The 24,603-nt window shown below is 36.0% G+C and overlaps 1 long non-coding RNA gene across 1 annotated transcript in view; it reads right to left on the bottom strand.

The window, feature by feature from the left end:
- The window catches only part of LOC140638013 (uncharacterized), a 481,686-nt gene that overhangs the window by 175,087 nt on the left and 281,996 nt on the right, over window positions 1-24,603 (bottom strand). Inside the window, exon 13 of the long non-coding RNA XR_012035131.1 lies at window positions 13,185-13,309. This is a non-coding gene — a long non-coding RNA (uncharacterized lncRNA). The remainder of the gene's footprint in view (window positions 1-13,184; window positions 13,310-24,603) is intronic.

Here is a 24,603-nt window from a genome sequence, read left to right on the forward strand (position 1 = left end):
TATATATATAAACAGAAACATTTATTTATGCCAGTGCCCTGCAAATGACACAATCTGCCGCTCTTGCTTCCCTGCCATCATCATAAAATGCCAACCTTTGAGTCACATTAGCCTTGGGCATCCAATATAGGTGATCTTTTCAAAAAGCCAGGGCTTTTCTTTCCTGTTTTCAAAGTCTGTCTGGATGATTGCCTCTGTGTGTTCTGTGTGTGCACAGGAACGAGGAGGGTTCATGTCAAAAAAAATGGGGCTCTAAGAAACTAGATTAAGCATTTTCATAATGGAACTCTCCTGTCTGGTGTTCAGTTTATTACTCTGTTGATTACTGGGCATTGTCTGGTAAGGGATGGGTAGAAAGAGTTGCTGGGCTTGTCATTTCCACGGGGGAATCTTAAATAACAGCCTGAATTTCTCAGCGATGGGAGTGAATTAAAAGGTTATGCCACTCCTTACGGCCACCTTCTGACCATATAAGCACTGGACAGCTTTTCCAACAAGTGAATTTTGAGAACAAAAACAGATCATCTCTTCAGGCACATATACTTGGATTTTAAAGAAAGATGCAATGGCATTTTTCTATCAAGAAGGTTAAACTCATAGGATTGGATGAAAACACTCATTTTACCCCTGCTAACCTGTAAAGATTCCATTTTGCTTCATTTATCTTCTCTCTTACCCTATGCTAAACCATCCCTGGCTTCGATGAAAGAATCATGTCTCCATTCATTTCCTATCTTGCTGAATTGCCTTCACATTTCCTATCATCTGCACATAATCCTATTCTCTCCATTATTGTCTTAATACCAAGAACAGCACAAGATAATGGATAGGCACTGTAATAACAGCGTGGCCTGTAGGAACCCCTCGAGGGAAATATCTTTGATGCTGGTGGAATATTAATGCATCCTAGGTCCCTGATCTTCCTCTTTCACTTCATCTTCTGTTTTCTAAACTACATAATGACTTTCATATACATGACAAAAGCATTAGAACAGAAAAAGCCTCGCAGATGAGCAGCAGAGCTGTGTGATATTAAGAAGTCCTATTCTTACTTCTTTGTACAATTTTTGACCACCATCTGAGACTGTATATGCAGGTAATTTCTGATTTGAAAAGATACTAGTGGAACGAAGCATAATCATATTGTGTTAATGCAAATGCCCCTCAAAAGCACTGCATGAAGATAAATTAAAATATAATTCTTCAATAATGCATATGTCCATAGGATGATTTTGGACAGATTAAAAACAAACACCTTGATATCACTTAGACAAGTGAGTGGATTGTTTTCAGGGAGGCTAATCATCAGCAGATTATGAATGGGCCAGTAAATCAAAGCCGCCTACATAAAACCTTGTAGATTAGGTTATAGTTACAATTTGTTGTACATAATTTTTCAATAAAAGGGAAAGAATTGATTTTTTTCTAAGCATAAATAATACAGCCTAGGAAAATTCAGCAGCAAATGATAAGAACCAGAGTGCTAGAGGAAAACAACTTGGTAGCAGAGTGGCAATAGCCTTTGATTGTTTTGAGTATCCTCAACAACTTGCACAAAACACTTAACTTTCAAAACTCTAGCTTTTTTCCCATTTGTTTACCCCTATCGCTTTGTGTTAGTGGTCATTGTATTTCCTGTAAAAATGTTTATGAGTAAGAAGCTTATAAAACGTGTATGCATCTAAGCTATTTTGAAAAGGGATAAATAAAAAATGCCCCTGACATTTCCTTGAGCCTTCAAAGGAAAGATCATAGGTTTTCTGTATGAAGAAAGTTGTTTGTAGAGGCTTCTTCTTTTATAGATGATTTTCCTTCTATTTAAATGACATAAGAAGGGATGAGATCTGAATTTCTGTCTATTGAGCATACTATTTTTAGTAATTCCATACAAAAGCCACTGGGCAGGGTTGTGGGTTTGGGGGTTTTGTGTGTGTGTCAGCAAACGTTTATTATGGGTTATTTTGTTCCAAGTACACTGTTAGGCTGCTGGTTGCAACGGTGATCAATACAGACATGTTTCTCCTGCACTTAGGCAGCTCACAGTCTAGAATCTAATGGATAAAAGCTACATTCATTCATTTATTGGACAGGAAATCTGCCACGTGGCAGAAGCTGTGTTAGACGTGGTGGAGGACACCAAGTTAAGCAAGACATGGTTCCTCCTCCAAAGGCATTTCCAGTTGGTAAAAGAGGCACTTGTCTACCTCTATAGTCTTAATTGATGTTAAACATAAAAAGTGTTATAAAGAGAGATAGATACAAGTAAAATGTTAGGAGGTTCAGAGGAAAAGAGAATAACTTCCAGCCTGAGGAATTAGTGACAGGATAGGATTGAGGAAATAAGGTGGCATTAAGTATCTATAGGATTTAAACCAAAAGTATTTAGGTGAAGGAAAGAGCATGAGAAGAAACATGAAATTCACATTTCAGAAATTCATCTAAATGGTTAAGAAGGTAGAAGATAGTGGGAAATATAATTATTTGATGCCAGATGATTAGAACAGCAAAGATTTTTGTATATTTTCAGTGAAGGTGAATTACTCAAGGATTTTGTCCACTGGAGTGTGATTAGCAAATGATTGATGTGACATTGTTGTGTAGTTTTTGCAGAAAATAAAAGAGAGACTTGAGATGGGTTAACCAGTTAGGAAGTCTCCAAAATAATGCAGGTAAGAAACCCAAAAAAGCTCTAATAGTAGTGATTCAGTAGTAGAGTTAAATGCAATTATGCCAAGAGAATAGCAATCAGAAAGATGCTTCACTATTTTGTAATGAAAATGTGAATAAGAGGAAGGTCAACTAGGACTCTCAGAAAATAATATTAAAGGCAACAGTTCTTGAATTTCTGTGAGAGTTGTTCTTGAAAGAGTGAAAATCAGCATCAGGGTGAATAGGGTTTGTGCCCTCAGAGAGCACTGTGGTATATTTTCTCATCAGCAGGTGTAAATCTCTTTGTAAAAGGGAGAAACTTTCCTTGTTTCTTTTCCCAGGAGTGCTGGTCTCAGAAAAGCTGTGTCTTAATTCAGTTTACAAAGTTTCATCCAAACCCAGCTTGGTAGCTACGAAAGGGGTTCTATCTCCAGGGAATAGAACAGAATTAATCTACCATGATCAACTCCAAAGAGAAAACTAATGCCTAAGTGAACCTATCACATAGCTCTCTGACCATTTTCACTCATTTAAAAAGAGCACAACACTTGTTGTTTAGTACGTTTCAGAGTACAGAAGAGATTAATGATGGACTGAGATAGTGAGCTTCTTTACAACCCATCTTAAGGAAGAAAAATGATTTCACATGCAACTTCATGGCACTGAACTCTAGAAACTGGAGTCCATTGCTTTAAAATCCATTAGGGACAACATTATTGCATTTACTTGATATTTTTCCCTTTACAAGTCCAGACTTGTGACCTAGACACATCATTTGTAATGTGGGTAATAATGAAACTAAATGCTTAAGACTGTGCATGGTATTTTCAACCAGGCTTGGGGAAAATGTTTCAGAACGGTTTCATTTTCAATGCTAAATGGTTTGAGTTTTGGATAGCTTGGCTTCTCCTGCTTCCACAGAGTTAGTGGTAAGAAGGTCTGGCCACTCCGTCTTGAGGTGAGAGGACACAAGTCTAGTTTCCCCTCTTCTTCTTTCCTCTCCTTCCTGCCTTGAGCCTGGAGAAGTAAGGCATGACCTTGAGCCTGCTCCATGTGAAAGAAGCCCTATTCTTTCTTCTTCCTCTCTCTCTTCTTTAGAGATACCTTCTTCCACCCAGCAGCTGGCTTTGGAGGACACACTGTTCAATGTTTGTGTACTAATCCTCAATCATCATCATAATCCTATGAGTGATCCTTACCTTTATTATCATCCTTATTTTAAAGATGAGGAACCTGAAGTAAGAAGAGATAAAATCACTGAAGTGACTGAACTTGCATGATCCAGAATCTCTGGCTCCAATGACTGCACTCTGAACTACCTCCTCAAATTGAACCATATATTTATTTAATGAACCACTCTAGGATCATGACCTACAGTTTGAAAAATAATGAACTAGAATATACTCAGGGGAAGGTGAAGTTGATGAATGAGATGATTAGAATCTACATCATTTGGATAATGACTAAAGGAATGGGAAGTATTAACTCATGAGTGATTTGCAACTTTCTTCAAATATTTGAAGGCTTGTTTGGGAGTGAGAAAAGAAGTTTGGAATTGTTCTTTGTGATTTAGAAAGTAGCAACAGTTCTGTAGGCAGGAAAGGTCCATAGAAAGCAACAAGTTTTAACTCAGTATTACAGAATTTTCTAATCATTAGACCTGTCTAAAAGGACAATGGGGTCGCTTATGAGATCATAAGTTCTTCTTTAATTATTAATTACTGAACATCAAACAGATATAAGGCACTTTTCTAGGATAGAGCCATGAACAAACAGAGCCAGCAAATCCTATATTCTCATGCATTTCCATTCTGGAGAGTAAGACAGTTCATAAATATAATTAGGTATATATGTGTGTGTATAAGATCTATAAATAAACATATAACAAATTTTATGTTACAAATAAATGTGTAATATAAGTGTATATATACATACAAGTGTATAATAATGTGTGCTTATATACTTATATAAAATGTTTATTCAATATTCATATTTATATATAAATTATAAATAAATATATATTATATATCTTAAATAAATACATATAAATACATAAGTATACTATATAAACTGATATATAAAGGAAGTATAAATCAATAAATAAATTGGTTTATTTATTAATTAATTTATTTAGCACTGCTACTCTGCTAAAGGCTATGAAGAGAAGCAAAGGAACACAAGGTGATAGAGAGTGATTTAGGGAGAGTGCTAATTTATGGAGAATTTAATAAAAACTTCTTGGAAAGCTAACATTTGAGTAGAATCTTTGTAAAAGTGAGAAACAGAATCTTGTGTTATTTGGGAGGGCAGTAATATAAGTAAAGGGAACAGCAAGTACAAAGGCCTTGACGTACATGCAATTGGTGGACTTGAAGAATATGAAGTGGCCAATAACTGCGTTGCAATGATCAAGAGGGAAAGTAGAAGATAATGTTAGACAGTTGCAGAAAGGAGGCATAGTAGATTATGTAGGACCTTCTAGGTAAGACTTTAGGATTACTTGAGTAAGAACAGAAGGAGTTGGGGCAGAGGAATGACTTGATTCGCCTTAACTTTGAAAAGAATCACTTTGCCGGATGTGTAGGAAATTGTGGAGGGTAGATTAATTAGCACATCATTGTGCCACTACAGTTGTGCAAGACAGTCTTAGATCATTACTTATTCGGGACATGATCAAGGAGATGCATTGCTTTATATCTTAAAAATTAGACAAGAGCACTTCTAGAGTCTCTTCTGACTTTAGGGTTTGTGATCCTGTGCTTCATTTTACATTTCAAATTCTTTCCAGTGCTAAAAGGTCATGTCCATAGCATCTAATGTTGTTAGAGACATAAAAATAGCCATAACAAAAGGAAGACTCCTAAAAAAATAATTTTTTTACCTTGTAATCCAATGTTTGTAACTGGAATAAAAACAAACTCAAACTGATTGGTCTCTACCATGTAATTTAAAAGCAATCAAGTCTCTGGAAACACTTAGCTCTACCTTCTTAGTCAGGATCACTGAGGCTGTGCCCCTACTCTCCATTGAGTAAGAAAAAAGTTAAATGTTTTTGAGATTCTGTATGGTTTAAAACGTGTTTGTTCATTTGTTTGTTTGTTTTGAGAGAGAGAGAGAGAGAGAGAGAGAGAGGAGGGAGCAGAGGCAGAGAGAGAGAAGAGAGAGAATCTTAAGCAGGCTCCATGCCCAGTGTGGAGCCCCATCCAGGGCTTAATCTCATGAGCTCAGCCAAAATCAAGAGTTGGACCAACTGAGTCATCCAGGTGCCCCTAAAAGCATGTTTTAACTGAAAAAGTTTTCTAGACTTTTTAGTAGAAAGCACCAAACTGTGTAAACTCTGATTTGGTCTTTGTTGTACTTTATGTTTTCAAGACTTTATTCTTTCATTTCTAGGGCAGCATATATAAAAGTCCATATCTATCTGAAGGTATAAGAATTCAGTTAATTTTATAAAATTCAGTAAATTTTATAAGTGACATGATGCCAAAATTATTTGTATTTATGTAGTTCAAAATTTTATATTTTCAAATTAATTTCATGTCTATTGATCTTCAAAGCAATACCATAAGTTAGGTAGGGTATCTCATAGTATTCCTATTTTTAGGAGAGGGTTTGGATATTCTAGCTTTTTTTGGATATTCTACCTTAAAAATAATTTTTAAGTTACTTCCTATATTCTTGTTTGCTTTATGAAAGTATAAATTCCTTCAGATGAAGGTTCATATGCAAATATATTTTCCATGCCTGCTCGGAGCTAGAGAGAATGTACTAGGCATTTAATAAATACTGTTCGATAGAAGCCTAGGAAGTCTGAATTTCTCTCCTGGTGCCATCCTGTTTTCCCATGTTACTAGAAACTCACAACCCCACAGTTGTTAACTCTACTCTGTAATTTCTTGGCTGAGACTCCTAGGAATCAACAGTAAATGTGTAAAGAAGAAAGAATAGTAAGTTTTTTTCTACCTGAGAAAGTGTGGATGGGGAGTTGGCTAGGTGGGAAATCTTCCAGGTCAAAGAGTACTCTGTAATAAAGGGTGATTTCCTTATTCTAATGGTTGAGTGGCTTCAACTAGGCATTTATAAAAGCCACTGGTAAGTTTAATTCATTCATTTATTCTTTTATTTTTCAATGTATAATGGTAAGAACCACCCCCCCCCAAAAAAAAACCCTACATGATATAGTTTCCCTCTACAAAGAGTATACATATAAGATGGGGAGAAAGTATGAGCACATGAAAGATGTGAACACTCTGTCAGCATAGTGGGGGAGAAAGAAGCCAGTGTGGGCGTGAGTTGTGCACAAGTTGATAACTCATTCAAGAGCTTTTAATGGTAAATGAATCACCAAGAAAGCTTTTAGAGTCACAAGTTACATAGGTTTTCTCAAGACTGGAGATGTGCATCTTGGAAGCAGATGGAAAACAATGGGGAGATATTGGAGAAGAATATGAATACTGGATCAAAAGAACACCAAAACTAGAAAGAATTTAGATCTATATGACACCTTGCAGAAAAGGAGAGTCATGTTTGCTTCTGAGAAGAGAAAATGGACTATAAGAAAAACACGCATCTTACTTTTCCCAAATGAAAGCTGTCCCTTGCCCCTTGAAAACAATGTGAACCTGTGACTTCTTAACATACGAAGGGTACTCATTCGTTCGTTTTGCATATTCTCTTAGGACTTTAAAGAACTTCTAATTTGACAGCAAAACAATTTTATTTACAGCCCATACTTCTCATATGTATTACCTTGCCAAAAAGATCTGAATTACTAGGTGAATCTGCTATTTGACTCTTCAGTGGTTAGTACAGTCTATTGCAATTTTTTTCAAGAGACATAACCTTGTTTACTGAACTTCAAAAATAAATGTGACCTCTGTAGATAGTTTCAACACATCCAAGTGTGATCTGGTTGAGGCAGATGGACTGAGAGGGAAAAGGCTCATGAGATAAAAGGTTACTTCTCACTACTTCTCACTCACATTTTGCTTTCATCATTTTTCATTCCTTAATGAATCCATAGAACCCCTGCTGCATGCAGGAAAACTTTTTAAGAAAAATACCATATGCTTCTGATAACCCCACTAAACTTCTTTGTACTTTTAACATATTTTCCTTGTAACTATTGCTGTAACATTTGAAGTTCATTGGTGTGCTGTCTAGCCAATGTCTCCAAATGTATCACAATCACAGTATCGTAGCTCATCCTCAATGAGGAACCTCACGAACAAACAAATCTCAATTATGCAATCAGTTTATCAGGGCTGAAAAAGAAACTAATTTTGGAGTACATTTTTTTCTCCTAATATATACATATATCGTTAGAATTGACAAAAGATGTAAGTTATACATATGCCAGGTACATAGGAATGTGGCTTGAAAGTTCTCCACCTTTTCCAGGCTGTCTTAAAATGACTTTCTGCTATTTCTGTAGGTAGGTCACACATTAACTCATTTTACTTTCAGATATGTAAAAAAATATATATATGCATGAACAAGTCCTCTAGGTTATAATGTAACATAACAATTGAGGGATAGTGTATTTTAAACTGATAATGAGAAGTCTTTCTTTTCAAACAAACTCTTCAACCATCCAGTTTCACACCGCTGATGGAAGACAATTCTAGAGAATATGCAAGTAAGTGAATAAGCTTTTTCTTGGACTCCAATATTTTTCCAGTGAATATTTAGTTCATCAAAAAGTGTTTTTTAAAATCTCTAGTTATCACCCAGCACTGTGCTAGGTAACAGAAAATATACCTAAAGGACTTAAAATCTAACTGAGAAGACTACTGAATAATTCAAAATGGTATATAACCAAGCAGTCAGTAAGTGACACAAAAATCATGGATTTTCTAGAGTTTAACAATTTTCTATTCCCTTCCTCCTTGAATTACAGAAGAAGAAATTAAAGTTCCATGAGGTGATATGATCTTCCCACAATCACACCTTATTGGGGGTGAGTGTGGAACTAGAACCTACTGATTTTTAACCCACTGTACAGTGCTTATCTCTCAAATGCTAAGAAAGGAAATACAGGTGTTGCTTGGGTTAGCTGGAAATAGACATATAAAGGAGCTGAAAGCTGAAATCAAATACTTGTATTGAATACTTCAAACTGGAAATTGTATTTTATTCATGAATGCTTTCCAAATTTTGATAACTACACGATGCAAGGTATTGACAACTAATGCATTTATCATATATGCTGTGTTCATAATTGATGTCTTAATGCACTTGCAGTTTTTCACCTGAATTTATATGAAAATAAGTGAGAAACCAGTTCTATTGCTTTAGAGTGCTTTCATTTATCATCCTACAAATTTATCTCTGTGTTCCTGGTTCTCTCAACTTTTGGAAAAATAATCTTTCATACCAGTTATCTATGTTCTAAAGAAATTTGTTCTCTTTTGATTATTTTGTCCTTTCATTTCTATGGGGCATATTCAACTTCAGAGTGATCAGATATTTCTCTGATAATTTTCCAATGATTTCTGATGCTTGGTTTTAAAATTTCATATGGAATATAATTCTAAAATTATTTTGATGTAAAATGCTATCTTTTGCATTATTACATGTTTAACAACCACCTTTTTTTAAGATTTTATTTATTCATGAGAGACACAGAGAGGGAGAAACATAGACACAGGCAGAGGGAGAAACAGGCTTCATGCAGGGAGCCCGATGTGGGACTCGATCCTGGAACTCCAGGATCACTCTCTGAGCTGAAGGCAGACGCCCAACCACTGAGCCACCCAGGAGTCCCTAACAATCACCTTTAAATATAAAATACTTTCTGCTACATGTTCTTTACCCTTTTCCTGCCAGAGTTCTAAGTTAACACTTGGATTAATTTATTTTAAATGATAAGAGATTGGGATTTGTTTAGCATAGTACATATATATTTGGATTTATTATTGTCTACTTTGTCAAAGTACATTGAAAGATCCTCCTTATAAAGTCTTTCATACTCAGTTCTATACCACATTATTGTATAATATCTAAACTATAAACGTATTGACAAACATATAACATTTGGTGATATCCATTTTATTGCTCATAAGAGTTTTCCATGAGCATTCTTTCATGTAATGTCTTTCAGACTCATAACTTCACTTAAAAGATTCCAGAAACATTTCTTTATGAATTAGTTAACAGGCTAATATCTATTTGACATACTTATTTCAATTATTTTCTCAGATATCATGTATACATACAGTTTTAATGTCCTTAAAGCTTATTTGTAAATCAGGATATAGAACTACTATTAGCAGGAGATGTCTAATCTCATGACTGTTTTAAGCCATGACACTTTCTGCTGTTCCATATAGATCAAGTGGACCCTCAATACTGGTTCATTCATTGGTCTTGACCTTGGTTCTGAACCCCTTTTCTAAAGCCATTGTATGACACTTCTCTGTTCCTCCAGCTTCTAACCTTGTGATTAAATTTACCTTTTAAGACATTGACTTTTTCTCTGAAACCTGTTTCTCTCCCTAAGTATGCTTTCAATTCTCCCTTGAAAATCCTATCCAATTCAATTAGATGTTGTTCCCTCCGGTAGGGTTTGCCCACACCAAAAGAGGAGGGAATGAGACTCATTTAAGGTAAACTTTAAACCTCGGGGTCTGACTGTGGTATCATGTTAGTGTCACTGAATGAGATATTGGGATTGTTATTTTCTTTGGCCTCTATTTTGTTTTCCTCACATAGAGGAAAAAAATTCCAGTCATGCCAAAGGCTATATGTGGTACTGAAATTATCCTCTGGGAGGATATGGCATTTGAAGTCAGTGATTTCTATGTGTAGGTCTTGCCTGAGTTCCCCAAAGGTCTTGAATTATGACATTTTCTACTTCTTCTATCACCCCCAGAAAAGTAACTTATAAATAAAAAGTGCTTTGTAACTATTGTTCTTATTTGTTGACACAGCTTTGTGCAAAAGAGAAAATTATTTTACAAATATCACCAAAAATTCTGACAATATCTTGCAACAGTAGCTAGAAAAAGAGGTTGTTCAAATATCAAAGTAATGCACAAGGGTCTTAACTTAGCTGAAGAACACAGTCCAACTGAAGAACATACATGAAAGCCCCTGTATCCAGTTTCTCTTCTTCCCAAATGTTGAACATCTGCATCAACTACTTCCAGACCCCCTGTAAGAGTCTTAAGAAACAGTTTGAAATGTCTCTAAACTTTACATGACTGGCTAGCCCTTTCAGCCGTTAAGGTCAATTTTTAAAATCTTGCTACAGATTCTCAGGGCTGACCACACATACCCCACTGGTTTTGGCAAAGATCCAGTGAGTCCTGTTGTGCCCACAATCCCACACGTATTTGTCTTGTCAGTGACTCGGGCCCTATCAAATTCTGCACAGAAGGAACCAAAGTATTCATTAAACTTTAAAAATAGGGATCCCTGGGTGGTGCAGCGGTTTGGCGCCTGCCTTTGGCCCAGGGCGCGATCCTGGAGACCCTGGATCGAATCCCACGTCGGGCTCCTGGTGCATGGAGCCTGCTTCTCCCTCTGCCTGTGTCTCTGCCTCTCTCTCTCTCTCTCTCTGTGACTATCATAAATAAATAAAAATTAAAAAAAAATTAATAAACTTTAAAAATAAATAAATAAATACTTTAACATTTATGTCTCAAGTAAGTATTTTCATTTATTTTTGAGGAGAAAAATACAAAGGTTGAGCTAAAATATTACTATTTAGAAAGAGCCACTGAAATTCAGAGCTTCATTAACATTTGGAATGGAAAGCAGGGTTCTAAAACATTTCAAGCAGGCAAAAGTGAAGGTTGTTTTCCAAAAAAGCTAAACATTGTGTAAGTACTGAACACTCCTCTTAAAAACCCAAAGTCTCATTTCCTTATTTGGTCCCCTGCTGTTTGAGGCCTTAGAGCCTCTTATAAACATATACTTGTGAGTTTTGCCCTCGAACCCTTCAAACCTTGTTACTATTCTCTTACTGCTCAAACTATTCTCCTGCTTCCTCCCTAAATGTCCTCTTATCTAAAAAATTTTTTCTCTCCCTCAGAGAAGTACTAGAATTGAGGATTCAAATATTAATCTTTGTCCACTGCATTTCACCAAAATCTTTTTTAGTTTATCATAAATTTCTCTTTTGCTTTTCAGAATAAAACACAGTGGAGGAGTACTCGTCATTGACTCCTTGAGACAGTGGTTTACAGTATTATTATTTTTAAAAAGAAAAGAAAATGACACAAAATTTATCTGGTGCATTGGTTTAAAATAGCAGGAAACTACTTCAATTCATATATGGTTTATTTCATATTATGTGTTTCCAATCCATCTCATTTGAGTACTAGTAGAACACCTTCTTTTTATTTATTAATCTTCAGCATGCGTTGATTAAAAAAAATAAATTTTAAACACTAAAAAGAACATTCCTCCTGCAGTTAATTCCTCCCAACATCCCTAAATTATGCAATTATAAAAACAAACTGATAAAAGGAATATTATATTGTAAGAAAACAAACCTATAGATCTATAAAGTGAATTACAAGATAAGGTTTCTGTATTCCCAAAGGCAAATGATGCTGGGGAATTTTTTTCAATCGAAATTACACTTAAATAATTCACATTACCTGCTTTTAGGGGATTTCAGCTCAGGTATAAAGTATTAATTTTTGATGCTTCAAGTTGTATTTCCACGTATCATATTATGACAAAATATTTTATACCATATGAGGTGGATTCATACTGTTTTTAAGTATTGGCTTGAATGGATAAATTTCTTTAGTGATTTTTCACTTTATAATAAAAAATAGAACTTCTTCATAGGCAATGAAACACTTTCATCCTGAAATTTGTGTTACCATCACCAAATACTTGACTTTCAAAATATCCACTTATGCCCTTCTGGATTAGATAGTGGCCTTTCTCATTTTCTTTTAAGGATATGTTTAAGAGACAGCATAGCAATATAGAAAAATCATTGAACTAAGCGTCAGAAGACCTGGTTTCTATTCTAGATTCTTCCACTCATTAGAGAATCCAATATTTAACATATTTCTTCATGTTATCATCTAAGGGGATTGGGTCAGCTATTCCCAAATACTGTTTTCAATTTTAAAATAACATGGCTCTAAAAGTATTCCCCATCTCACTATACCTAAAAATACAGTGAAATAATCTCAACCAGCTTTCCTATCATTTAATTCGTCACCATTCACATCTACTTAACCTCTAGATCCTACAATATTTTCCTAAGTATCATATATCAAATGCTGACAACCCGCAAATTTCTTTTGCCAGATTTTTCTCCTGCTGCCAAATCTCTCTTCAAAGAGGCAGAGGGTTGGACTTTGGACCAAATACTAACTGCTTTCCAGGGAATATGATTAATTTCAATTTTGTGATTAATCCAAACATGCATCTTATGATAAACATTCAATTCAATTAAGTAAAAATTTCATTAGCTTTTTCCATGAATCCAACACTGCTCTTGACATTTGCATCATCCTTCATTTTAAAGCACCAGCACATGCATTTTGTTGTATGCATATATCTACCTTTACTTTTTCCATGATGAAACTTCACAAACCCAGAGCACTTGGACTTGGCGGGAGGGGGGAGGGCATAGTGTCTTCAAATGTAGAATGATATGAATAGTAGAATACTGTCATTTCCAGTAGTTCTAGGGTGAAAAAGAGAGTACCAGGAAGTTGGCTATTTCCCAAGCAATCAAGTGAAACATGTCAGCATTAAGTAGAAGACTCAGAAACCACATAAACATTCTTGTCCATTCTGTAGACTGACTGAGAAATTGCTTCCCGTGACTAGGAAGAGGCCCATTTAGTCCACTCACATTCCACTTCCTTTTAATCAGTTTTTTTGAGGTATAATTTGAAAACAATAAAATGTACCCATTTTAATTGTATACTTTGATGAGTTTGACGAATATAAACTCTCATGTTCCTACCATGCAGTCAATATAAAGATCATTTTCATCACTCTCCCAAATTAATGTATGCCTCTACCCATTCAGTCCCTTTTCCTCACCTCCTAACCCAGGCAATTTGCCTTCCATGTAACAATTACAATTTGTCTTTCTTGGGTTTCATATAAAAAGAATCATACGGTATGTTCCTTTTTGTGTTCCTAGATTCTTTTGTTCTCTGTAATACTTTGAAATTCAAGCAAGTTGCTGTGTTTACTGCAGTTCCTTTCAATGCTAAATAGCATTCCATTGTATGGATGTACCACAACTTCTTTATCCATTCACCAATTGATGGGACAGGAGTTGTTTCCAATGTTTATACTATAGCAAATTAAACTCTTATAAACATTCACACACAAGTCTTTGTGTGAATATGTTTTCATTTCTCATGAGTAAATAACCAAGGGTAGAATTACCAGATCATATGTAAGTACACTTTTAACTTTATAAGAAAATGCCAAACTGTTTTCCAAAAAAAGTAGTACCATTATATAGCCGCAAGCAATATGTGAAAGTTCTTTCAGTTACCAAGATAGTAGTGCTGAAGACTCTAATTATGTTTCACTTCTATTTATAATCTAACTTATTTGTATTTGCAAATGACTGCAATATAGTGCAATGGTGAAGACCATAAACTTAGAAGCCAAACTAGAGAATTTGAGTGTTTGGAATAGAAAATATTAAAACAAAGTAAACTCTATTAAAAATTTCATAATGACATTACTATTTATATTTGCCACAAAAAAGATAGTACATTGCACATACACTCTTTCCACAAGTATGTTTTGAAAAAAACTTTTCCCGTTAAGTAATCAATAAATTACCTGCTTCTTAAGATATGCTTTATAGTCAGTACAAAGATTCTCCTCATTTCAGTATTTTAGAAACAAGAGGTAGCTATTTTTAATATGCTTACACTCTTAAAGTTTAACTTATATAAATGTAAAAATCTTCCGGCAGCCCAGGTGGCTCAGCAGTTTAGCGCTTCCTTCAAACCAGGGCATGATCCTGGAGACACGGGATCGAGTCATGCATCGGGCTCCCTGCATGGAGCCTGCTTCTCCCTCTGCCTGTGTCTCTGCCTCTCTCTCTCTCTCTCTCTCTCTCTCTGTCTCTCATGAATAAATAAATAAAGTCTTTAAAAAAAAATCTTCCTCCTTAGGAAAAAAGAACTAGTACGCATAAAGAATTCTACTTCCACATTAGCTTGTGACCACCTCTGGGGCAATATCCATATAATTCCTCATTTTTTCTCTTTGGGATAAGATGTGGGACAGGAAGCAAAGGTTCATTAAATGACTTAATAATGAATGAATGAATGAATGAATGGGGCTCCTTTTGTATCCTGTACCACTTTCTATTTTATATTGTCTTCGAGTATTTCGTCTCTCTTCCTGAATTAACAAATCTTTCAGGGCAAAAACAATATGATCTATTTTTACATCCTTTACCACAGCCTATCCCAATGTTTATTGTTGAAATAAATGAGTAAAACTCTTTTAAAAAGCTTTTGAATTCTACCTAGGCTTTTGTGGAAATGAGAAGTTTCAAATAAGGAATATCCACTATTTCATTATCAAAAAAATCTACAAGCATGTCAGACCTTAGGTACACCTCATCATTTATAGTTCCCCCCACACACACAAAAAAATGACTGGAGCATTCTGTCTATAAAAATGCATGTGCCACAGGAAGGGGCATTGTTTGTTGTGTTCACTGCTTTCTACTTAGTGTCTGAGCACTTGATTTATACCCCTTAAATGAATGAATCCAGAGATCAGCCTTCCAACATCTGTTTAACAATCTTTTAATGGATATTTTATCTCTAATTATGTGCCAAGTGTTGTCCTAAGCACTGAGGAAACAATGATAGATTTATTCTCTGCCCCCATGAAGCTTATATTCTACTAATAGAAACACAGAACATATATTCTAGTAGGTGGATAACTAACCAAGCAGAAGGTGGTAGTGCTTTAAAAAAATTAGGTTACCAAGGAGAAAACATCAAGGGTCAGAAGGCAAGAAGGTTAAAATATAGTTTCATCAGTGGAGGTCTCTCTTTTAATGAATGCAATATCTGAGCAGAGAGACTTAGAGAAAAAAGGGAGATCTTCATGATTTTGCTCAAGAAGGAGCCCTCTGGGCAGAAGGAATAACACATGGAAAGGCCCTGATGTAGAGGTGCATTTGGTAGATTCCAGAAATGACAAGGGGGCCTGTGTGGTTGGTCCAGTGAAAGAAACTGAGTAGGAGAGGAAGAAGGGTATTTTAAAGCTTTTATTAGGACTCTTTTTACCCTGAGTGAGATGGAAAGCCATTAGAGAGTTTTGAGCAGAAAGAAATGATCTGAAAATATCACAAAAATTTATGACCATGTGACCACACTGTTTAGTCTTAGACCCTTCTCATGGCCTTGGAAGTGACCTGTTTCAGGAAGAAACAGGTTTCATTAGTTCCACTATAAATATGCCTCTAGATTTCCCTCATTTTAACAGGTTCCCTCCCTGGATGCTTTACAAATAATTTATAGGGAGGTCAAGGATAGAGGCATGAAATATTGCTAGACAACTGCAATATAGGCAAGGGATGATGGTGGCTCAAACCAGATAAGGGTGGTAGCAGTAAATGTGGTGAGAAATGAGTGGTTGCTTAGATACATGTGAAAAGTGAGTTGATAGAATTTGTTGATGGATTAAAATATAGGTTTTGGGAGGAAAAAAATAGTCAAGGATGACAACAAGGTTCATAACTGAGTAACAAGAAAATGGAAGTGCTGTTTAGTTAGCAGTAGAGTGAAAAAACTATAGGGTAGTAGGACTGCCAGGTACTACTAAAAACTCACTTGATGTTTATGTTTATGTATTCTAAGTAAGAATATATTATTATTTTCCTTTGTTCATTTATTTTGTTTCTTAGTGAAATCATATGGTGTTTACCTTTCTCTTATTTCACTTAGCACATATCATCAAGGTCCATCCATGTTGTTGCAAATGGCAAGATCTCATTCTTTTTTATGGCTGAATAATATTCCATTGCACATAGATATCACATCTTCTTTATCCATTCATCTATTAATGGATACTCAGGCTGTTTCCATACTTTGGCTTTTGAAAAGCTGCAATAAACATAGGGGTGCATGTATCCCTTTGAATTAGTGTATTTTGGGGGGTAAATATCCAGTAGTGCAATTATTAGCTAAGAGGGTACTTTTATTTTTAACTTCTATAAGAACCTCCATACTGATTTCTACAGTGGCTGCACCAGTTTGCATTCCCACCAATAGGGTAGAGAGAATTCCTTTATCTCCACATCTTTGCCAACACTTCTTGTTTCTAGCCAATCTGACAGGTGTGAGGTAATATCTCATTGTAGTTTTGAAAAAAAACCTCACTGTAGTTTTGACTTTCATTTCCCCGATGATGATCTTTTCATGTGCCTGAGTATTTCTGCATGGTTTGCCTTCCATAAACCTTAGTTTATTTTCACCCATGATATTCCCTAATGCTGTAATAGTCTGGAGAATTTGATACACAGAAATTCCACACAAGCAGTTGTCAGCATAGAGGACACTGGAATTGGCACTATCATTTCTTCATTTATTCTATTGGACATGAATTTAGCATCTACTATGTGCCATGAATTTTATTATGCCCTATGCACATAAAGATCCTGCCCTTGAGATCCTTTAACTCATAATTCCAACTTAATAAAATGGCTGCTATGATGGAATTATGTAGACAGCACTCTAGAGATCCAAAAGAGGGTATGCCTAAGACTTCCCAGAGGTGAGGAAGACACCCCTAGGGAAAAGAGCATTTTAACTGTATCTTAAAGGGTTAGTTATAGCAGTTTTCCAGGCATACAACATGATAGACAAGCATTTCCAAAGAGAGCAACAGCAGCAAGTTCAAAGGCATAGGAACATTTAAAAGCCTGGCAATGGAGGAGACAGATGAGAGTTGCCAGATGTTAAGAAAGTACATACAACTGAGAAGAAAAATGGGTCAGGGGGCTGAAAAGGTGAAGAAGGGACAGATCAGATTGTGATTGATCTGCAGGGCTCTAGGATGGATGGATTTTTTTTTAATATTATTCATTTGTTTGAGAGAGATAGAGAGCATGGAGGGAGGGGCAGAGGGGGAAGGAAGAGAGAATCTCAAGCAGGCTCCCACTGAGTGCAGAGCCAGGTGTGGGGCTTGATCTCAAGACCCTGAGACCATGACCTAAGCCAAAACCAAAAGTCAGATGCTCAACTGACTGAGCCACCAGGCAACCCAAGGATAGATTTTATTTATCAGGCAAAGAATATGATTTGTAAGTGTGTGTACAGTGTGGAAGAAAGAAGAATAATAGAAATAGGGCCTTGCCTCTGCCTAACCCATCTTTTCATTTTCATTTCCATCCCCTTCATTTAAGATAGACACTTTGCTCAAAACTAAAATGTGGACCATGCCTCTGCTTGGATTATGAATTGAGAAAGAGACTCAGTCTTTCATTTCTCCATGCCTGGTACTTGGTAGCACTGCTGCCCACTGAAGCGGACCCATACCGTCTCGTCAGTATTTGTTGGGCATGATGGGAAATATTCACATTTCAACCCTATGCAGCAGAAGGGAACTATGACAATCGAGAAATTATGGAGGCAAATGCTGATTATGACAGCCATGCATTTCTCTGCATATTTTTTGTCACTATTTCCCAGAACTGGAGATTTCTCTTTCTTTAAAGAGAGAGTTTGTGAGAGCTCACTAGTTTTGTAAGAGTCATTTCTGTGTATATGTTTGTTTTAGTCAGGATAAAGAACCCACTTCTGAGGCCCTGAGAAGTGTTTCTTACACTCTCTGGTAGGTTCTAAGCTACCTTGAACTTCATCTATTATTCTTCAATAACAACTTTCCATCTCATGAGAGTGGAAAGCAGGAAGGCTCACTAGAATCAATGACCAGGTAATTGAACCATCAGGACCTCTGTTTTGCATGATGCTCTAGCTTTGAGAATACTTGTTAGCAAATTTGCTTTTGCTAAAAGAAACCAAAGTGATTCATAAAATGAAATTCTGGAGGGTCATGCATAGAGGCCAAAGTGGTTTGGATTTTATGTTTTCCGTCTCCCAGGTATATTAGCAAAGTTGTTGACAAAAAGTGAACACTTAAACCAGAAAGGAAATTTAATATGAAGCTGTCTTAGATGCAAAGGCACAATAGCTAAATAATATCTTGTGCAGCTATAGGTCTTTTAATGCAGCCCTCTTTATTGAAAAAATAAAATGTTTTTCTCTAAGAATGTTTGTGTGGCACAAATATTGTATTTTGTGGTACATTTAGGTCACATCAGAAATTACTGTTTTATTCTGAAAATGAAAACTGAATGAATCTCAGCTGGTCATTTGTGTAAGAAGAAAACAAAGCACCATTTTTTTAATCTTTTTAATGGAGAGCACCACATCGTCAATTTTTCTGCAGAATATATGAAATAGTTTATTACTTGTATGCTTCTGAGAGCAGATCAGGGAGAAGTAAGATTTGATAACTCAACTTTATGTGAACCAATCTGCCTTGCCTAGACAGAGGGAAGCAGAGTTTTATAGGATTTTCCATGGGCTGCTACCAAGTGGAGTCACTCACGAGTGCTTTCTGACCTGTAATAATTTATGAAATTTATTGCTACTTAAGTTTGCCGGGACAAGTTTTGGCCATTAGAAGAGTAAATAATTTATTTGCAGATTATAGCAAGGTCATCTTAAATACTTCATCAGGAGAAGGAGATGTGATTGCATCATCTCTCTGACCAAACTGCACATCCTGTTGGGTGAAGCCCGGGGCTCCTCCAGAAAGGGGCTGCAGCACTGTAGCAGATTAGTAGAAGTGATGCAGTCTGAGTTGAGTAGACCAGGTTATGCCATTAACCAAATGATACCAGTGATGTTCCTAGAACACAGCTCTCCTCTGCCAGGTAGCATGAGCTTGAAACTACCTGCAGGGAGAAACTAGACTTGGGCTGGGCCTCCCCGGCAAGGCTCAAGACTACACCTCTCAGCTTTGCTCAGGACTAACTGAGAATGTGTCTGGTGAAGAAAAAGCCTGGAAATGAAGGGAATGAAGAGAAATCCATAGCCAACTAGTGGGAGTTTCCTTCTGACAGGCAGAAAACAAACTGAGTCTCAGAATCAAGGTTTCTTCAGCCAGGAGGTGAACTGGGAAGCACTCTGGAGATCAGGAGGCATGACGGGAACTAGCCTCTTTATCATGAAGAGTGGAAAGCAGTAGTTGGGGAGGTAGCTGCTCTCTTTAGCAGCCCCCCAGACCCTACAAGCAATTATAAGATGATTTCAGCAAATATTGGTGATGGTAGCCTTTATTTCTTTTGAAGGTAACTACATCTTTTGACATATCTTAAATCATGAGAGAGGTTTACGTCCTATCACTTTTTCTGTATCTCAGCAGTTCCCTAATGCTGGACTCTCTCTCTCTCCCCGCCCCCCCTTTTTTTTTATGTTGGATTCAATACAAAAACACTGATGGCTCAGTAAATGCATGAGTTACTTTTGGTAACAGGTGAAGATTATTCTCCTGGTGCACAGATAAATTTAATAGTTTCTATTTGAACTTTCTCTTTTTTGCTTTTGTTAGTTATATGCTGTTATAATTTTCATCAACTTATTCACAACCTTTTCTTACACTGCATTTAATATAACATTACAATTCTTAAGGAATAGAAATCCAGAAATTACAAAAATCATATAATTTGAATCTAATTTCACTACTGTATATATTGACAGCATATCAAGATTTAGTTATTTTTTAAACTAAAATCAGTAAAGCCTCACCCTTGGGTTCTGATAATAATTTGTTAAAGGTTGAAAGGAATATTTTCACATTTTATCAAGAAATACAGGCACAAAGAATCAGTTAATCCTCTTTGAAACTATATCACTTAACATTATAATTAAATTCAGATTCATTTTAATTCATTTATTCAACAAGCATTTATTAAACCCCTATTGTGTGCTTGTTACTCTGCTGGCATTGAAATATTTTTAAAATTATACATAATAATCCCATCAAGAAACTTTTAGTTTATTAGAGGGTTATAAGACATGAGCATAATTAATTTTGAGACAAAGTAGAAAGTGATGTGTTATAAGCAAGTATAAGTAAATGCCAATGGGAATGAAGAGAGAGAATATTTGCAGCCAGAGAAAGCTTTATAGGAGATGTAACTTTGAGTTGGACTTTGAAGGATGAATAAGGGCAAAGGCACTCCAGGTAAAGGGATGAACATGAGCAAAGACACAGATGGGAAGTTATGGGTTGTGTTCACTGCTAGGGTAGAAAGTAAGGCAGATTTTATGTATACTCTGTCTTCATGGCTGAGTTTCTCCAGTTACTGGCAAATTCTTTGTATTAGGCAATTTTGAGGTGAGACTTAAGATGGTGGTCATATGCCAAAGTAATTTCTTATTAAGATATTAATTAGTGTAGTTATATCCTTTCCTGTGGAGCTTTGGTTTTGCCAAGAGACTTTAGGTGTGTAAGTAGGAAAAGCAGAGTTACTATGAATGAGGGAAGATGGAACACACCCAAAGAATAGAGAAAAAAGATATGATAGCACAAACAATGCACAGAGCTTATTTTTACCTTTTCTTTTGTGATACCTAGAAAAACACATACATTTCAAATGCAAATTTAGTTCTGCTCTAGTACTGACACTTTGTACTGATGTGTTATATTATCTTAGGTGATCCTTTCTATGCAGAATTTCTATTTGTCTATTTTGCTTGATAACTCCAAACTCTACTGAGGCTTTCAAGTTTCAGAGTTTTTTTTTCCTCCTCCATTTGAACCAAGAAATAAATTTTGCTAGGAAAAGTGAGAACTCATTTTATATTGATTTTTTTTTCTTTAAAATCACATTCTTCTTTTCATAGCTCTCAGGAAATTAGGATAACGATAGCTTGCATCTCATCAACTAGCTCTTGGGTAAGTTGGCCAAATCAGGAATATGTTGGCACAGAATTACTAAGGATTTTATTACCTATGAATTTCATAGGAAAGGATTTCTTTGACAATAATATTTTGAATAACAAGAACCACTATCACCACCGACAGCAAATGCTATTTGTACAATACATTAGAATAAATAAATTGAAGCTATGATCATGTATGTTCCCAGCAGAAAGATGAAAATGGCCATTGATAAAAATCCTTAAAGACAGGTAGTTATGTAAAATATGAACAGTAAGTAGATGGTATCCAATTAAAGTATGTTTTAAAGCCCAAAGGGAAATCTGACTGCCTAAAATGAGGAAATGGAATTAAATACTCCACTAGCCAAATTTTATAGAAAAATCTTAAAGAAAGATGTTTGCGTAATAGTAATATAATTCAAGCTATTAACTAGCAATAAGGTTCACTTCACTGTTTTTGGTTATTCAAAAATGTCCTAAGTTTAGTCACCGAAGTTGACAGGCTTATTTGTCCATGTGATTCTAGCTTATGTTAGGAAATGTGATTTTAATTTTCTCTTCCATTTCTGTGACTTCTCTCCTCTTACAAATCTCTTCTTTTTTTTTAAAGATTTTATTCATTTATTCATGAAAGACACACAGAGAGAGGCAGAGACACAGGGAGAGGGAGAAGCAGGCTCCCTGCAGGAGCCCCATGCAGGACTTCATCCCAGGACTCCAGAATCACGACCTGAGCCAAAGGCAGATGCTCAACCACTGAGCTACCTAGGCACCCAATCTCTTTCCATTCTTCTGTCTCCCCTCCCCTTCTTTAACATTCAAACTCATTTTCCTAGGTCTTCACTCTCACAGAAAAAATTAGTTGAAGAAGTTCATTTAATATGTCTTAGTACTCTTTCTAGGAATGTTTGCATTTTGTATACAATAAAAATGTCTGTGTGTGTGTCTGTGTGTGTGTGTGTATGTTTTGGTCTGTTTTGAAACTTCAGCCATTAATGATGGTAGGGAGTCTTCATAGGTAGTCTTCTGTATGCTTTCAGACCATACCCATAGGAAGTGCCTTGCCCATTTGGTGGATGAGGCCAATTGTTCTAGTGTGTGGCTAGAATTTTGAGGAAGACAGGTGAGCACAGATAAAATATCAACCAGGTAGTTTTTCTTCAACATCATTGACTAAGAAAATTCTGGATTTCCTATGGAAAAAAAAGGCACTATCCATCCTATGTCTTATTCCCTTGAGGCCTCCACCAATAGCAGTTTTCTCTAGGAAAACACAACTTAGAGTACTTCCAACCCCCAAATTGCACCATCTAATTAGGTTTACATCCTCCAAAGGCAAAGACCTATTGCTGGCAGCAATTTCTCAGGGTGCAACTGTTTCAACAGGAATGTGGAGTTGTTGGTGAGACACTATATATAGCAGCTCGGTGCATTTTGACCTGTCACCCCTGCTTCAGTTCAAGGATTACTTGATAAAATTGTTTGTTGACACCTATGGGACTACTCATGGGAATTTCAGCTTTTAACATTAAAACTCTGGAATTAGTTAAAATGTATAGAATGCTTATTCTATAGATGAGCAAAGAGAAGTAAAATAGGAATGAAACATAATTGGCTAGCAGTAAGAATGAGGTAACATAAGGGTTATGAACAGGGACCTTGGTATTGGGGGTTTAGTTCTTATTCCTACTTTTTAGCTATTGACATTCAGTAAGCAGCACTACTGTGAGGATAAAATTAGGTAATGCACTTTATACATTAGAATATCTGGCACATAGAAGGCATACAATAAGTGGCACTCTATTGTAATGTTCTTTTACATTTTATAAGTTGCTTTTAATTGAACATTTATTCATATGTTTTGGAAAAGAACTGCCTTTCATTCTAATGAAAATCCTAGATTTCTACTTCTCAAAAATGGCTGTGTATTCTAAATTTGATATTTTTCAGCGTTTTCATGAACTTTCCTAAATATACCAAATATGATGTTTAATCATGTATGTTAACTTGGCTACGCTGTGGTACTCAGCTCTTTGGTCAAACATTAGTTTACGTGTTGCTGTGAAGGTGTTTTTTAGATGTGATTAATACTAAATCAGGAGACTATAAGTAAAGCAGATTAATTTCCATAATGTGGTGGACCTCATGCAACCAGTTAAAAGCCCTAAGAGAAAAGATTGAGGTCTCCTGAAGAAGAAGAAATTTTGCCTTCAGACTATCTTCAGACTCAAGACTGCAACAATGACTCCTGCAGGAATTCCAACCTGCCAGACTGCCCCATGGATTTTGGACCAGCCAGGTCCCACAGTCCTATGAGCCAATTCCTTAAAATACCATATTTTCTCTCTTTCTACCTCTGCCTCTCTGTCTCTCTCAGTCTCAATAGACAGAGAGATAGAGACACAGTCAGATCTATTTATCTACCTCTCTACATCCTATTAGTTCTGTTTCTCTGGAGAACCCTTATATCCCCAAGAACTCATTAGGAGGAGGGAGTTCACACACACACACACACACACACACACACACACACCACTTGGAATTCTCTGGAGAAGACATTCTGAAAACAACTTGATCCAAGTGCCTCATCATTAAACCGTGAACTTCTCACAGGATAGTTCTACTTCTCGTGGTAGTTAATCAGGAGATAAAAAGGTGACTACTCAGTGTTAAAAAAGTAAACACTTCTGATAGGTATTGAATAAAAGTTTCTCACTTTACTCTTTAAATTCCAGAGGTGATTACAAAAGTTAATCACGTTTTTGGAAGGGTTCAAAATCCCTTCACCTGCTGGTTGGGACAAGGCTCCATTGTTGCTCAAATAGGTCCACCATTATCTCACAAGGACTGTTATACTTATTTTAACCATCTCAAGTGTGCAGGTGAGAATATCTTAATAGAGTCTTGGAAGAAGCCTGAGTGAAGGAAATATAAAAATAAAATATTATTTTTCCATCATGCATGTATATTGTAAGGACTATCTGTTTGATTTTTTCATTTTTCTAAAGGGCTATGTGAAATTTTA

Source organism: Canis lupus, chromosome 8, assembly GCF_048164855.1.
Source record: "Canis lupus baileyi chromosome 8, mCanLup2.hap1, whole genome shotgun sequence".
Classification (NCBI taxonomy): Eukaryota; Metazoa; Chordata; class Mammalia; order Carnivora; family Canidae; genus Canis; species Canis lupus.